This window comes from Typopeltis vanoorti, chromosome 6 (assembly GCF_054136105.1).
Source record: "Typopeltis vanoorti isolate ZY-2024b chromosome 6, IOZ_Tvanoo_1.0, whole genome shotgun sequence".
Classification (NCBI taxonomy): domain Eukaryota; kingdom Metazoa; phylum Arthropoda; class Arachnida; order Uropygi; family Thelyphonidae; genus Typopeltis; species Typopeltis vanoorti.
The window spans coordinates 159,385,151-159,403,450 of NC_143554.1; the positions used below are offsets into that span (position 1 = coordinate 159,385,151).

An 18,300-nucleotide genomic window follows, 5' to 3' on the forward strand; every position below is an offset into this window, starting at 1 on the left:
CTTTTGTTAATACTGCACCAATCATATGCACGTTTTAATAACCTGCCTTTGCTGTCTGTTTCGCGTTAGGCTTAATTACCGTAAAGGGAGAAAAGACACAAAAGAGAAAAATGTTCTTGGTCCGGGGATTCCCTTATTCAGGTAATATTCACTAATTTCATGTTATCAGTCTGCGGTGTGCCAGCATTGGTAAGTGGTGATATTATTTGATCTATTCTACGTTAAAAAATTTAGCACTGAGATGGATAAGTGGCTGATAAAAAATTTTAAAAAAAACCCGCGAACAATCAGAAGAAGCAGAAACAGACTCAAAAAAAAAGGACAGTATTTCATATTTTACCAGAACAGCCTGCATCGTCTTCAGAACCAAACGGTAAGAGGCAAAAAATGTAATATATGCATTTGATTTTTGCAATATTCGCTGTGTATGTTTTGTATTGAATATAAATACAATAAATATTATAATAATATATCTCTCTATTACGATTTTTTTTCGAGGGGGGGGCCGTGAAATATTTTAATTTTTGCAAAGGGGGCCCTGACATCCAGAAGTTTGGGAAGCACTGATCTATATCATTAGCAGCATGCCCCTCCTCTCCTATCCTGTCTATCCTTCCTAAAAATAGTGTACCCTTTACACTTGATTCTGATAGTTAGGCCTCACTAGTGCCTACAATCTGAGGTTCCAACATACTGACCAAGGCAACTAACTCTATCTCTTTGTTTCTGATATTTCTAGCATTTGTGTACAGACAAAATTAGCTACCTTCATGTTCTTTTGTATACTCTTGTCTGTAGTCTGCATGACATAGTTGAGCAACTTTCAGATTTCTGTTCTTCACTAGTGCCTTATACATGCAGACATCTTTGTACACGTTAGATGGATCCCAATCTGATGAACACAAAGTCAAAATCGTTCTTTCCTTGTAATCGTTTCCATGATAATACCCATTTCCATCATTGACACTGTTGCTCTTACACACGCACACACATTCTCACCATTCTTCCCATTATGATTTAGTTTCCCTGACTCTGTGTTAGGTCTCATACCAGTTATTAGTTTTCAAAACTCCTGATACCAAACGCATTCAAGTGTAGGCCATTCCTCTTATACAAATCCATTTTTCCCTCAAACTCACTCCATATATCCAAAAACTTGCATCCATTCCCTTTACACTGTCTGTGCATTGAATCTCTTGCCATCATAGCCCTGGATCACATTATGAAGAAAGTGGTATTAAATCTGATATCAAAATTGGTGATGTTAATCTCAGCTCTTTACTTTGCAGATGATGTTATACTTGTAAATTCATCCAGTACACATCCGCAGGATTTCCTGACTAAATTAAATAACTGCTGTAATAAATTTCGTATGAAAATCATACAAAGACGATGAAAATATGCAGAAACATTGAAAACATCAACTGTATCCTGAGTGGAGAACCAATAGATTAAATAAAACATTTCGGCTATATAGGCACAATTAGTGAAGATGCCAAATTAAATATGGAAATAGACGTAGAATTAGGAAATCTGGTATTTTATTAAGTCAACTGAATAAATTTATGTGGAATAAGAAAGATATTAGTCAAAACTAAATGAGCTGTATATAAGACAGTGTTGAAACCAGTTTTTAACTTATGACTCTGAGAGCTGGGTTAGAAATAAAACACTTAACCAAAGACTGGAGACCACAGATATGAGAATAAAAAATTATACAATAACCACAGTAATTAACTTTAATGAAAATTCAGATATTTTGTACTGAAAATAACAGTACATCATCATCTGTGCGTAGAAACAAGCAAATTAAAGGAACGGGAATACAAAGTACATACAGCAGTTGGTAGTTTACCAGTTAAAAACTGTTGCCATTTGCTAGAAATTAATATTAATAAATAATATTATTAAAAACTATTTTAAAATTTTTTTAATAATATTTATTAATATTAATTTCTAGCACACAGCAACAGTTTTTAATTGGTAAACCATCGACTACTATGCTTTTTGTATTCCCGTTCCTTTGATTTGTTTGTTTCTACACACAGATGATGTACTGTTATTTTCTGTACAAAATATCTGTACTTTCATTTCCTTAAAGTTAATCTCTGTGGTTATTGTGTAATTTATTATTTATAGTCATGTCACAGTACCTTTAAAGATTAGACACAGATATGAGAATCATGAAAAAAATTAGAGGAGTGAACAGAGTATCATATATTAAAAATGAGGATAGTAGGAAAGAACTTGGCATTGTTGGCATTCAGGAATGTGTTAGTAGAGCTAATCTCAGGTGGTATGGTCATTTAAACATTACATGTCATGTTGTTGATGAAAAAATCCTCATATTTCTTGTAATCCTCTTTCATCAACATAATACATAACTTGGAATGTTCTCATTTCAGAGTACATAATCTTATATTCTGTCATATTGAACTAGATTCTGCCATCCCCTGTCAGTCCATCTAAATCAATATCTTTATATGACTCTCATTTACTGTTATCCGCCCCAATTCATCATCATTAGGTAGAAAGCCAGATACCCCCTCCCATCTTAGTGCGCAAATAGAGAGTAGTAGCTCAAGTAAAAAAAAATAATAAATAAATAAATAAATTTAAAAAAATAAATATATAGACTCCTTCATCTCACTATTAATTACCATCACCTTAGCTCTACTCCACACCACACCCTGATATCTTTCCATCGACCATTCTTTCATCTATGTAACCAGCCCCTTTTATCCATTCTGTATGGAAGTAGGCTTTCATACAGCATCCTGTCAAATACCTTTGCAAAGGCTAGCACCAGACATGGTCTAGCAATCTCCTCCCATTATAAAAAGGTGAGCCATTATGATAAGATGTGTCCTTTACAAATCTTCATTGAACACCATATTTTCATCCACTTCCTCCTAAACACTATCCCTGGCCACCACTCCTGAGAATACTGTCTACAGTTTATTTCCAAATATATTGATATATGTATTATAATAAGAGGGATTTGTAATAACCATCAGGCTTTCTAGAAGGCACCCAAATTCATGGCAAAATTAAAAATTACTTCAGTGGTAAAATATTAATTTTCACACAATTGTTTGCTATAGTAACTGTTTAACAGAGGTAATAAAATCAGATGAGTAATCCTAAAATATTCATTAACTGTACTGTACTATACATTTTTGTGAACTATAAAAGTAATGTGATTAATTATAAATATTAAGAATTACAGGTCACTTAAAGATCAAAGCTAAGCAACTTGTGTAGGAGGAGACTTACATGTAATCTGTAAGGAATGTGTTTAGCTAACTGGAGCTTTTGACCTAATGTTCATTCCTCACATTATTGTGGTGCGCCTGATTAATAGTTATCAGTTTGAATACTGAATGACTAAGGATGGGCTAGCAAGTTTGGGTTTAGCTGGGAAGTTATTTTCTTTTTGGCTTTAAACAAAATGATGGTATGGCATTGGCTGGGGGGGGGGGGGGATATTTCTTGATTAAAAGGCAGCTACTGTTTTGTCAGGGAACTTGAGCAAACAGAAAAGAACTGAAACTGGCAGAAATATCAGAAAAGTTCTCCAGTTCAACATGATTATTATTGAAACAAAGACAAAAAAAGGTGTGATTCTTCAAAATAACAAATACAGAATGCATGCTCCTTTTAAACTGTGTGCACATGCATATATTAGTCAAAAAAGGAGCACACATTCCTAATAACTGCATGTGCAAAATTTTTAAATGTACTATAAAAATGAATTATACGATGGATCATACTTATTTATCATAATTATTAATTTATTTATTTCATATCCAAACACAATTGGTACAGAAGTAAGTAAGTGGTACAACATTATTTACAACAAATTAGGATACATTACAAATGAGAACAGCTTAAATTTGGTAGGTGAATTATACAGGGACTAATAAGTAAAATATGAAGAAAAAAGAAACTATACATAAGTTATATACAATAAATATGGTCAGATGTTCCTCCAGTATCTTGCACAATCAACTGCTCTTTCTGTGTAGGATATAAGGTCTTCTTTTGTGCAAGGTGATTATTGTAGAAGGGGACAGGAAAGCCGCTCCATGGACTGGATTGTTCTGCACTCACAATTATCTGGTCCAGTGAAGTAGCCCCATTTGATGAGGTTTTGTTTGCAGCGTCCTGTCGTACGAAGTCTGTTGAGGCTTTTCCAAGTATTCCAGTCCAAGTGAGCACCACATGGAAGATGTTCGACTGTTGGAATACCAGTATTATTCTCTGTGTATAGTGCAAGCTATTGTTGAAGTCTTGCTTCTTTAGGGTTTTTAGGTAGTTCAACAGTTGCTAGGAAGCTATGTCGGGATCTTACTTAGTCTTTGGGGCACTGTTATCTGGCCGAATAGTGGGTGGCATTCATCTGCTTTTTTGTCAGCTGAGAATGCAGATCTTTGAATTTGAAGGGGGGGGGTGCAATATCAGCCAAAGTATACAGGTCTCTTAGTGGTGTTGGTTTCAGGCATCCTGTAATTAAGTGGCAGCTTTCATTCAATGCTGGGTCAAGTTTTTCAGCATGGTAGGATCTGAACCATACCGGCAGGTATCTTCTGCTTTGTTATTCTTCTGTTGAATATGCCTGCCAGGTATGGTCCAGATGCTGCCATACTTTCTTAGTATATTTTTTCTTGCATTCACTTTTTGCCTTTGTTTTTTCTGTGTTTGTGTGTTATATAAAAGAGTGTGATCGAATTCCCCTATTACTTATGCATGGTCCAAAAATTAACAAGTGGTAACTCAATTCTCAGAACAATGACAGACTCATGAGGTTTGAATTAAAGAAGTACATTTATTTAGACAAATACATATATACACTTTAGTTAGAAATTCCAATTCTAAAGAGCCTGAACTCCCCCCCTTTCTAGCTAATGTATCCAAAAGGTTTACTCTAAAATCTTATACTAGCAATCTCATACTCTTCTGTGTGTAACTACGTTCAGGCTCGGTTAATTCTTACAGAGTTGCTCAGTTCCCATATATAGGAATAACACATATACATAGATACATTCTACAATCCTAGTATGGAGCATATCAGAGGTTCTCCGTCTTGCAAATTTCACATGGGCCAATATTCTCTCTTATGTTCGGGCTTTATCCTCCCCCAAAATTCAGTTAATATTCAAACTTAAATTTAACACAATGATATAAATGTTTCTTCTAACATAAACAGTTCGAAATCTTGGTTCCCAGCTCAGCTTAAGCTTAGGGGGTCACTTGCTCTTTAGACGTAGACAGAAATGTCCAAAAGAAACAGTTCTTTAGATACAAAATGGAAGTTGACTATATGGAGTTCCTATACCCTCTTTGGTTATTATTCAATTTTAATACAAAAACTTGCACCTTACCGTTCTTGCTTTTCTGGTAGTTGTCGGGACTTCCTTAATTAGACTTCCAGGTTTCCTCACCGTATATTTCTTATGGCATCTGCAACATACTTCTATTCTTTTTGAAAAGATTATCTCTTCGTTGATTTATACGTTGGCATGACTAGCCAATGGCTCTTTTCTGGAACTCTGGCCGCATTCCTCAGTTGTGGCTATGGTCGATATGGCACGCGCAGCAACGGGAGAATGTTGCTGGGTACGGCAGCAAGCTTCACAGCTATCCAGCACTTGGATCAGGAACCAGGCACAGAAAATTAAGAGAGCGATTGAATTACACGCCGAAACCTATATAGTCAATGTGAGCACCCTCTCTTGGTGACTATGTCATGCACATAGCGGCGGCCGATTGGTCACCGCAACTCCGAACTGTTTTTTGACACGGCTCAATACATATATCATCATGTATACATCTTTCAGCATTTATACAAATTTTTCCTTTGTTAAATAATCCACAAACATTATCTATTTAAGTTATGGGTTTCTCAAAATTCACTTAATATCTACTAGAAAAATGGTTAGACATAGTTCTGAATTACCAAGATGCACATTTTCTTCTGGAGGCATAAGCATGTCCATATCCATGGTTTTTAACGTTACCTTATGTTGGGTCGGAAATAGGATGACTCATTAAAAGTGAATCAGCACCTTTTCCGACACAACAGTAGTTTCAATGGACTTAAAATTTTTTGATTGAGTAGCTATGGCAAGGTCATCAGCATAGATAGAATTTCTAATTCCTGGATAGATGGGGAGATCATTGATGTAGGTGTTGAAAAGTAATGGTGATAACACATTTCCCTGGGGAGGCACCGTTTTTGGGGAGATGCCAGCAGTTCTTCCTACCCCTTAGGTCCACAAAAAAGTGTCTGTTTTCCAAGAGTGATTGGATCAGGAGGACAAGGCGATAGGCTCTAGTTATTCTATATATTTTATTTCGGAGTGTGAGATGGTTTGTGATATCATATGTTGCAATTAGGTCTACAAAGACTGCTCTTGTGGCTAGTTTTTGCTCATAACTATTTTCTGTATATTGCATGAGGTTAAGAATTTGTGATGTACGGGATTTGCCTAGTCTAAAACCAGCCTGCTTGGCAATAAGATGGAGTTTGATTAGGGGTTGTAGCCTATTCAAAATTAATCGTTCATAGAGTTTAAAGAGGTTGCTGAGTAGTGATATAGGTCTGTAATTTTTTGCTTTGGTTTGGAGTTTTTTTCCCTGATTTCAGAAAGGCCACCACTTTAGTATGCCTCCAGATAGTTGGTATCCTTAGGATTCTGAGGCAAGTGTTGTATAGGTTTAATAACTACTCTTTAGTCCTGGATCCAAAATGTTTTATATGTTCATTACAGATATCATCAAGACCTGCAGATTTTCTAGGTTTTAATACTTTTATGACAGCATTGAGTTCAGTGATGGTGAAATCTGAGTTAATCATATTTTGTTCCTCACTTGGGGTTCTAATTTTTTGGGTGCTTTTTAGGGAATTTTCCATTCAGCAGCAACTAGTGAGCAATTTGATTAGCTGTACCTGTGGATGCTCATATAGCTTAGTGAAATTCTTCCTAATTCTGTTGATAAAGTTCCATGCCTTTCTGCTGCTATGGGTCATATCAATCGCTTCTATTTCCTTTTTCCATGAGGAACACCTTTCCCCTGCAATCTCAGAGCATAATTTTTCTTCTGCATGGATAGTCTCTTCTGAGAAGGTGTTGTAAATTGTAAGTAATTAGCACACTGGGCTTGTATGTCACTGGAAAGGCCTGGAATGTAGTTTATGCGGCATCCTCCGGGGATGTTTGTGGAGATTTTACTCAGTATTTTTATGAATTCATATGAATTCATAAAAATTCATTACCAAGATGCACATTTTCTTCTGGAGGCATAAGCATGTCCATATCCATGGTTTTTAACGTTACCTTATGTTGGGTCGGAAATAGGATGACTCATTAAAAGTGAATCAGCACCTTTTCCGACACAACAGTAGTTTCAATGGACTTAAATTTTTTTGATTGAGTAGCTATGGCAAGGTCATCAGCATAGATAGAATTTCTAATTCCTGCTATGAATGATCCAAACCCTCGAGAGCAGGATACTCTCGAGGGTTTGGAGGGACTGGTTCTATGGAGCAGTCAAGATCTTCCATGAAACCCTTCCAGTTAGCTTTTTTGAAATTAAATCTTCATCTGTAAGGGACTGTGTTAGGCATAATGGATGGATTGAATTGAAGCATTATAGGTCTATGTTGAGTATGTGGAATGGAATTTAAAACCTTTTTAACACAAATGTTGGATATTTTTGAGCTAACAAATATGAAGTCAGGGTTATAGCTTCGCTTCCATCTGCCACTGTTGAAAGATGCAGGAATTTTGGATTATGTATCAGATTTAGAGAAAGGTTTTCAGCCCATTTTTCAACAAGTTCTTTATCGTCATTGGACTTTTGTGTAACCCCAGTTAATACTATGGCTGTTAAAGTCAATTAATACAACATTAGTCATGTATGCATTATTATTGAGGAGGATGTTGGGGAAGGAGAATGCTTCTAGCGGTTTATAAACTGAGGTGATTGAGAGATTTTTAAATGTGATTGTTCTCAATGTTTCTGTTGTTCATTGAGTCAACTTACTTGGAGCTCAACGGAAGAAATATACCTGTACTTTTAGTTTACACTGTCTTACAAAGTTCAATTTTCAAAGTTCCCTTCCAAAATTTTCCTGATTGCTGTGCATGAGACTAAGACCAACTCACTGTGAATGACCAAATTCCTTAATTTTATGGATCAAACACGTCCTGTTGGCTGCTGCGCCATTGTTATGTTGACTTCTATTGTTACAGCTGCTATGAATGATTCTTTATGTCAACTGGTTCATTGTTACGTCAGCTGTGCCATTGTTATGGCGTCACTTTTCTGTTATTTCTCTATCCTAAACCCTGTCATACCTACTAAGCCTGAAATCTCTAACCTATCTCTCTCTGGGGCCAGAGAGATAGGTTAGAGATTTCAGCAATACCAAAATTTGTTTGGTATTGCTGTGCCAGCCAGAGTCCTAGTACAGAAGAATTCTTCTACAAAGAAACCTTCCCACAGTTCAAGTATTACCTAATCTTGTTAAAGTATTAAGTGCCTATAGAAACTTCAACATTGCAGTCACGGCCTATAACTTTCTTTAATTTCCCCTTATTCACAGGTTTGAACTTTAGCTAGTGGTAAAATCAGTCTCATGCTCAGACAAACTCAGACTTACATAGAAAAAACATGTTTATTAATTATCAAATTACATACAATAAACTTCCACACATCAAAAGTATGTTATATCAAAATTCTAATTCATTAGCTAAACAATAAAGAACATTCTAATTATCAAATACTCTATTTACATCTCTGGGTTAAATAAGTACACATTCATCATAAAACACTAGTTCAAAATTCTAAGTAAAACTTGCTAACAAAGATCAATTCACATTCAGCTAAGTGTTGCATACTCTCAGGCTTTCAGACTACTAGTCCAATATGATTAACATGTTACTGAGCACAAAAGTCACTTAAAAGTTCTCTTTCTTTTCGATTAGAAATCTGTTCTTCTCTCTTTGCCCCAATACTAATTGTTACAAGAATAAGGAATTTACTGTACATTACCAGTGTCCTGAGAAGATATTGCGCTTATTTCGTCCGTCCTTTGTAGTCACATGTCTTTCTACTTTATCGAGTCGCGTCCACGTGGAGGTTGCGCTGATCGACGCAAATCGCCATTCCTTTAACTTTGCTGCACCATAGTATAAAAATTATATTCTAATACATGTGTTGGTACCATAAAATGCTATGTATGTTTTTTTGTTGAAGGGGGAAAAAACTGGAAGATAACCAATCCCATAGCCCTATACCAACTAACCTGGAAAAGGGGAAGAGAGTAAACATACAGAAGTGAAGTATACATGCTCAGCAGATAATACTAGACAAGAACTTCATCATCAAATTCCTGCCATGTACCCTCAAGGGTGTACAGGATATGATAGCACAACATGAAAAATTTACATCATTACCAACTTCCTATCTACAATTTTCCTCCAAATCAGTCTGTTACTTGTCAAGACTCCAACATTATCAGATCTTATATTTCTATCGTCTAAGGCACTTTGTACCGTATCAATCCACCTATATCTTGGTCTTCCTCTGGGTCGTTTTGCTGCCAACCTGGCAGAGAACACTTGTTTTGCTAATCTTTCCTCGCCCATTCTGTTTAAGTGACCATACCACCTGAGATTAGCTCTGCTAACGCATTCCTGGATGCTGACAATGCCAAGTTCTTTCCTAATATTCTCGTTTTTAATATGATATTGCCATTGATGCCATCTGTTCACGCCGATAATCTTTCTCAGGACTCTCATATCTGTGGTCTCTAGTCTTTGGTCAAGTGTTTTACTTCTGACCCAGCTCTCAGATCCATAAGTTAAAACTGGTTTGAACACTGTCTTGTATACAGCTAATTTAGTGTTCCGACTAATTTCTCTCTTATTCCATATGAATTTATTCAATTGACTTCCCACCATACCAACTTTGCTGATTCTGTTGTCTATTTCTGTATTTACTTTACCATCTTCAGTAAAAATCATGCCTAAATAGCTGAAATGTTTTACTTCTTCCACAGGTTCTCCGTTCAGAAAGCAGTTGACATTTTCAATGATTCTGCCTATTTTCATTGTCTTTGTCTTTTTATTGCTTACCTTCATACCATATCTATTACAACAGCTATTCAATTTAGTCAGGGAATCTTGCAAACTTGTAGCCAATTTATTTAGAAGTATAACATCGTCCGCATAAAGCAAAGAGCTGACATTAACATCTCCAATTCTGATATCATGTTTAATACCACTTTCCTTCATAATGTGATCCATATAGATAATGAATAACAGAGGGGATAATGTACATCCTTGTCTCACACCAGATTTAACATTAAACCATCTTCCTGTACCTCCTTCAATTCTAACTGCTGACTTACAACTCAAATAAAGACTAAGTATTGCTTGATATAATGCCCCATTGACACCATATAACTGCAGCGTATTGAATAGCTTCTCTCTTAGCACCTTGTCATAGGCCTTTTCCAAATCGACAAAACTTAAATACAGATCTTTGTTATATTCCCATGCGTTCTCGACTATATGTCGTAAAGTGAAGATCTGATCCTGACAGTCTCTATTTGGCCTGAATTCAGGTTGTTCTTCACCAAGCTTTTCTTCCACAATTCTTCTCAACCGTTTCTCAAGTATACTTGAATAGATTTTGCCAGGAACACTCAGTAGGGAAATAACTCTGTAATTCTCACATGCAGTTTTATTTCCCTTTTTATATATGGGTACTAGAGAGCTCTACTCCAATCATCGGGAATTCGTCCCTCTGCCCAGGCTTTCTGAACTATGCAGTGCAGCCACTGTAAGACTCTTATACCACCATACTTCAGCATTTCTGGTCGAATATCATCTACTCCTGCTGCCTTTCCACATTTCAATCCTTTGATGGCTTTTTCTACTTCAAGTATGGATATGTATTCCTGACTGCATGCCTAGTCAGTGTTTTTTACCACTGTGCTGTCATCACTGCTTCTTTCATTTAGCAGTTTTTCAAAGTAATTACTCCATACTTCAAGAATATCTTTTTTCCTCTTTTCATGTCACCTTTATCATCTCTAACTCCTTTTACAGCACTCTTTCCTCCATTCCTAAGCTTCTTCAACAACCTCCAAAATATTTTGCCACCTACTTGATATTTATTTTCTATATTCTTGCCAAAGTCCTCCCAAGACTTTTGTTTAGCTATATTTACAAAGTTTTTAGCATTCTTGCATTTGTCTCTATATTCTCTAAGAGCACAAGCTGACTTATTTGACAGGAACTTTTGATATGCTTTCTTCTTTTCCTTCACTAGACATGACAAGAACTTGCATGTTTCAATTCATGTTTCAATGTTATACATTTATGCAAATTTATAACTAGGTTACTAGCATAGAGGAAGATGGCTTCATCAAAATGCGCCATTGCACTTCTGTTTATTATGGGAAGGATCACTACACAGACTAATTTTAACCTTTATTGAGATCTCATCAGCAGGAGCTGGATACACTGAGAGTGAGAGCTAAATGGATATGGAAGTCATATTTTCCATATGCAAGTAATGAAATGGTGCCTTCACACCATATTAAAATACTCTGATCAGAGATCGTCATAGAAAGACTCTTTTCTTGGTTTCAAAGTAAATTATACTAGAGAAGAAATTGTTCTTGTAACTAAATGGGGGGGAAAAACTACAAATATACTCATCAGTACAGTGTGTGTATAGCACAAGATTCACCATCCTGTATGTATGCCGACTTCCAGTATTTACACATAGCAGGTCTTCTCTCTCTCCATCCACTTTCTCAGATTCCTCCCCATTCTTTCTTTTTTTTACTTATTTTTATATGTTCAACAGTGCTAAATTGGATTTTTAATTTAGCTTAAGTGAGAAGAGCAAAATGGTGTAGAGGAAGTACATAATGATATAAATTTTCCATGTGATACTGTCATAACATCGTCTACCTGCTCCCAGAAGATACATATCAGGAATTGGATGATATAACAACTTTTGCGATTGGAAAATCTGACACACTTAAATTGGGCTAATGAAAAGAGTAAGTGAAATTTATAACTGCATTTTTTAAGCGAAAAGTGAGAAATTAAGTGCCTCATTTATACGCTAAATTATATAATGAATGTCACACATTTGAAGGGGTTGCAAAATGAACAGCACATTACTGTTGTGTGTGTGTGATCAGAAAAAAACCATTGATAAGCTGAAGTGTCTTGGAGGAGGGATTTTTGCTGTAAAACGTAAACGCAGGGTTTTCCAGCAAAGCAGGCAAATCCCCATGTGACATTAGTACCCTGTTTGTACTACAGATTATGTAATCTGGAAACTGCATTATGCAACATGGTACTTTTGAAGCCACTTCAAACTTGTAATAAACAATGCGTTTTGGTCTTCCACAGAGCAATGAAAATCATCTGCTACATGACTTTGTATCCATGCTACAGTAGAATTGGAACCAACCCATGACCCTTTGGTTGGAGAACAGGTATGCTATCAATTCGGCAAGACTGGCAGGAACAATATACTGACCTCGTATGCGATTTCAATAAATATCCCACATCTCCTCCCAGTGCTGGTGTGTTTGAAGTTTACAATCTTGTTGGTGAGATTATCTAAAAACGTGTAGGCAGGAGGAAGGCTGTTTCAGAAAATAGATGGAATGAGAGAGAAGTTGGTTCAGTGGGTTTGCGCTTGTCCTGTGAATAAATGTTGAGCAGCTGATGTTATTCTAATAGGGTTACTAGAAATAGAGGAATTACGAATGTTCAGTATTCATAGAAAGTACTTGTGTATAGAGCAGAAACGGTGGATGTGAGGCAGTGCCGGCTCGTAAGAATTTGTAGTGGTGGGGCTGCAATGCTACCAGCCCAGACTGCACGTAAATCATGCGTCACCCCCACTATGTTATCTCCACTAGGTAGCGGTTTGGTGCGGTCTGCATTGAATGCAGCTCTAGCCCACACAGCACAAATGACTATTGCAAAATACAACTATTGCTACAAAAGTAATTACGGTATATAAAATACTATTCAGTGTATTGTATTACAAACAAGAAAATAACGGTTTTTAGATAAATATATAAAAATTTAAGAACGACGATAAAAAAAAAAAAAAACGGGAGGGGATGCAGCCCTTATGGATGAGCTGCGTGAAAGATTTTTTGCAAGAGAGAGAGAGTTTGGGATGCCAAAATTCTCCCCAAAAACTTATGGATTATAAGTTTTTGGAGAGAATTTTGGTGCACAGGAAACCGTTCCAAGAAAATAAAGTCGGATGAATTCTCTGAAATAATGCCTTGTATGAAAAGGAATACCAGGATTTTTGGACACTATTGATGGAATGGGTTTGTGTTAAGAAATATTGGATATAAACGACCACTCGAAGAATGATTGTGATCTTGTCTGAGAGTCGGCTTATTATTGAAGGAAAGCGAGGAGGGTATTGAGTTTTTGTGGGTGTTCATTATTTTTGACTTGTATTATTGGTTCTTATAAAAAAAATTTACCTTGGGATGCTTGATGACCTTTTAAAGAGTCGAATTTGGGACATTCTGCATTTAGTGGAGAAACATGAAGAGAGGAAGCTGTCCACAATGACTAGTGAACAACACGGAGTACTCGACTATTCAGTTACAAAGGATGGAAAATAGACTAATTAAATGCACTGGGAATATTTAGGGAAGACTGCATACGTTTTTTCTGACGATTTCACGGCGTCCTTCCAAGTGTAAGTAATGAAAACTAGGAAATCTGCTGTGTATCTATATCAGGGGTCAGCAAATTTTTTAGACCCCCATCTTGTTAAATAAATGTTATCAGTAATAAATTTCTCAATTTAAAAATAATTCCTTCACCCTTTTGCTTCATTACAAAGTAGTCAATATCGACCCCCAGGGGTCGATATTGACTACTTTACCTACCCCTAATCTAGATGATGGAATTCACACGGGTGGGCCTCGTGTTGACTGTTAATGACTTTCATAGTTTGATATCAGACTTTTAATGGGCTGAATATAGGTTGACTTCCATATTGTAGGAAATGTGCCAGCTGAATATAAAATAGTGTAAAGATTGAATTGTAGAATCAGAATACTCTTTTGATAACTAGGTTATTCATATATTCTATCTCTCTCTCTAACAAAATGATGCATTGTTTCTAACAAAAGGATTCATAGAGTAATGGCTTTTTGCGAGAGCTATGTCTGATTTGTTGAGCCTGCATTTTCTACGAACTGCACTGTGCAGGAATTGAAGAAAATAACGATACTAGGAGGTCAGCTTTGTCTTTAGGTGATGTTGCCCATGCCATCTGGTTAAGCGGTGTGGAAATATAGATGAGAAGAAGTGTTTACCCAGTGACCTTCACAAAGAATCATAGAAATCACGACTTACATTTATACAAGCGCGTTTTCTTCAGTTGAGTCATTCAGAGTCACATTCGATTTATTGTGAGCTTTGGTATAAACTGAAAATGTTTTTTTAATTTCTTAAGTCATTCGTAATAATGTTAATTTTTTTTTTGTTTGTTTTGGTGCATTTGTTGGAAAACAGATTTGTATAGTGAAGATGAATTTTGAATGGAGTGTAAAGTGAAAGCTTCATTCCAGTAGGAATAATTCATTTAACTAATCAGAAAGCATTTCAATAAATAGCATATTGGAAATGGTGTCTGATCATGAGAATTAAGAAATTTCCCAGAGATCATCCCGCTTGATGCTGTTGAGAGTGCCAAGTGGAGAGAGAACCTGCATACTGGGAACAGAACTGGTTAAGTAAAGATCGGGTTGTGAAAGAGCGTAAGGGATTATTTAGTATTCTGGTGGGTAAATATTTGGATGATTTTCATTAGATCATTGCTTGCATCAAATACTTCATTTCTTTTAACTTGTTCGCTGAAATTCGAAAAGGGAAGCCATTTTGAATTGTCATTGAAGTCACTAAGGAAAATGATCTCGCTGTCTGGATAATTGGACTGCAGAAATGACTAAAAAGTAGAAGAGATCATGGCTTCAGAATTTGGAGAGTGGTAGAACAGATGTATGTTAAAATTAATAAGAAATATTGATTCAGAGGAAGTCAGGTAAAGAGAAGATTCTAGATTTAACTTTCTCTGGTATGGACAATCAGATTGCATGAATGTAGCACCCATGTATACCACCTTAACGATTGTAACAATGTAGTTTAGTACAATCACGATGTTTAGTGGTTGTAATTGCAATTTGAGATCCAATTAAAAATAGGCAGTCAGGTCTGTATGCCTTAAGTGGTGGTGCACATTATTTACATGCTAACGTTTTAGGTGTATTTTATAACTGCAACGACAATGTAATTAATTTGTGATTTCTGTACATGGTTGGTATTGATGAGTTTACATCGATGAGAAGAAATTGGTTCTTCAACATACTCCCTCGATAGTGTTCCCCACATGAACACATACACTTTTTCTAGACTGAGTGGCAGCAGAATTATTCGCTGTCTGAAAAAAAAAATAAATAAAATAAAAATTCTTAACCCACCCACGGTATAAAATGTACTATAGGTTTGCAAATAGCTTTACGTGCGTGGGAACGACGTAAAAATAGAAAATGCATCCGTCAGATTCTACCCATGTCCACTCTGGTGTGTGACCGGTACCGTCGACAGGGTGTAGCATAGAGGCAGCCTGCCTCAAAACGCGGCTTAACACGGGCGCTCGTTCATCCATATTGTGGTAGGCGCCGTCGCTACGCCAACAATTCCTGTTAGCGTAGCAAGTGCGGAAAGAAGTTTTTCCAAGCTTAAATTGATTAAAAATTATTGGCGAACAGCAATGACCCAAGAAAGACTGGTTGGTCTAGCAATTATATCCATAGAGGCGAACATAGCTTATAATTTAGGTTTAGATGAGCTTATGCTCATCTAAACCTAAATTATAAGCTATAATTGTGCGATATCTCCGTAGAGCAAACATTTAATTAATATTATTATGTAATCGTTTTACATTAATGTTTCTCTTGTAATAAAAACAAAATAGTAATTGGAGATTTTCTTATATTTTTGTCGTATCAGGGGTGATATTTAATTATTTGCCTCAGGGCGCGATCTAATCTGGCGACGGCCTTGTGTGTGACCTTTGTTGTACAGTGAAATGGGAAGCTCTTGGTCTCCACAATACTTTTAGCATGTCTATGAAAGATAACAATCACACTGAATGTAAGAAGTGAGCATGTGTAGCTGGTAAATGTAGAATGGAATCCCTGAGATTAAACGCACTGCTGCTAATTTAGGCCTTCAGTTAGCAAAGTGGTGGTGTGTCGTCAGGCCATGATCATCTACCACCTGATAGCTCTTCCCCCCCCCCTCCAAAGTATGAAGAGATATTCTTACCCGAGGAAAATATTTGGTTCTCTCTCTAAGTGACCCTCGCGCGTTTTTTTTTTTTTTTTTTTTTTCTTCCTCGGAAAATAAAGCACCGCTGTGTCGTGGCGTAGTCTTTACTACGTATTCTCCAAGGACTTCGAACGTAATTAAGGGATAGACATAACACACGATTCTGTTGGCCTTTGCTTTAATTCTACAGGGTGTTTCAAAATTTGTACAGATTAAAAATGTATATTCATGAATATCATGTACAGTTTAAATCTTCTTTATCAATTTTAAAGATAACAGGTAGTCACTATTTTTTTTCACAATGAAGTAATTTATTTAGCGAAGTAATAATTGGACCTTATTGATTCAGTAGTACTGTTAATTGCGAAAATTATCACGAAGTGTCGAGAGTTATGCTGTACCAAATATCAGAAATATGTACGAAAATATGCATTGGTTTCTCAACAAGATGGTGCACCCCCCCCCCCACTTTATTAAAAAACAGTTTGCTGGATTATCTCTAGAATTAATTTCCTAATCATTGAATAGACCGCCAAGTGAGTGGATCCCTCCAAGATCTAAAGATTTTCCCCGCTTTGAATTTTTTTGCATGGTGATACTTGAAAAATCATGTTTACAGTTGTAAACCCCAAACACTAAAGGAAATGTGGATGGTAATACAACAGGAAGCAGAAAAATATCGGTTCGGGAGTGACATTGCTTATATATATATATATATTCTTTTATGAAAAAGAATGTCTTAATCTCTTTCGATAATCTCAAATCCAGCAACCTAAATCTTGCTTAATTAACTCTTAAGCGATTGATGTATGATAATTTTAGATTTTTTATTATTATGAATACCGGGTGCGTTTTCAGCTTGCTTTTTAGGATGGGGGGGGGGTTGGTGTTAAAAACAGAAATAGTTTCCTGAGCATCGAGTACTCCTTGAGGTATAAATAAGATCAGATTATGAGATTTTGAAGTTTCGCTTCGGACCCGGTTAGGCATCTGGTGAGAGATGACGATGCTGTGTTTCATTTATCTTTCCTAATAACTTCTTATGAGGAAGTCGTTATGCTTCCATGGATTATTAAGGTCAGCCGGCTTGGTGGGGGTGTCTGGAAACCTTATGTGCGAAGCACCCACTTGATTGGCCGGACGGTGAGAATACATGACGTGTTGCTGGTGTCGCACTCGGTTGCTGCCTGAACGTCCGCAGTCATCGGACGCGAGCTTCTTTCTTCCTGCGGTATCATTCGGTGCCACGGAAATAAAGCGTGCAACATCCGCCCCCACCCGTATCGAGTGAGCCTTTACCACACGCTCCGGAGAGAGTTTCTCTGGCGCCGTACGAGTGTTTTCATCGTTCACGTGCGCTTGACAAGTGATCCGTCATTTGCTAGTTGGATGCAGTAGTCAACGCAGTCGTCTGTGCACGCGAACATCGGTATTGGCGGTTCGGATTAACCCTGGTTCTACTAGTGACCCGCAGGTGAGTATTGGCGAGTGCTTCTTAGTTGGGTGTGTGTCGCGGAATTTGTTATAGAGCTACCAACAAAGGGCATGACCCGTCCGATTTTTAATTCTTGTGTGATGTCAAAAGAATGGAGTTACCAAGCTGAGGAACTGCGAATAACTGAATGGCTGGCTCCTCAACCCCGACTTTTTTTCTTTTTTTTCCGCGTGGTTACGCTTGGGACTGGTGTTGCGTATGAAACCCGTTCGTCATCTGTTGAATGGGATACACTAAAAGCCGGAAGGGGAAGGAGGATGCACGCGTGCTCTTTACTAATACCGTGTTCTTTCTCCTGACTTAAAAGATCACCAAAGCAAAGCACTGTTATTTTGTTTGTATAACTGATGTAATTTTTTAAAGTTTACATTTAAAAAAAAAAGTTTTTAT

At 36.8% G+C, this 18,300-nt stretch overlaps 1 protein-coding gene across 5 annotated transcripts in view; it reads left to right on the forward strand.

Annotated features, from left to right (window-relative positions):
• The window catches only part of LOC150106162 (oxysterol-binding protein-related protein 8-like), a 387,947-nt gene that overhangs the window by 108,567 nt on the left and 261,080 nt on the right, over positions 1–18,300 (forward strand). The window contains exon 1 of one of the 5 annotated variants that reach the window (XM_090394510.1): positions 17,679–17,889. The exons of the other annotated variants lie outside the window; for them this stretch is intronic. The gene's annotated coding sequence lies outside the window, so the exon portion shown is untranslated. Of the gene's footprint in view, positions 1–17,678; positions 17,890–18,300 lie in introns of those variants that run through there. 5 annotated transcript variants of the gene reach the window in all.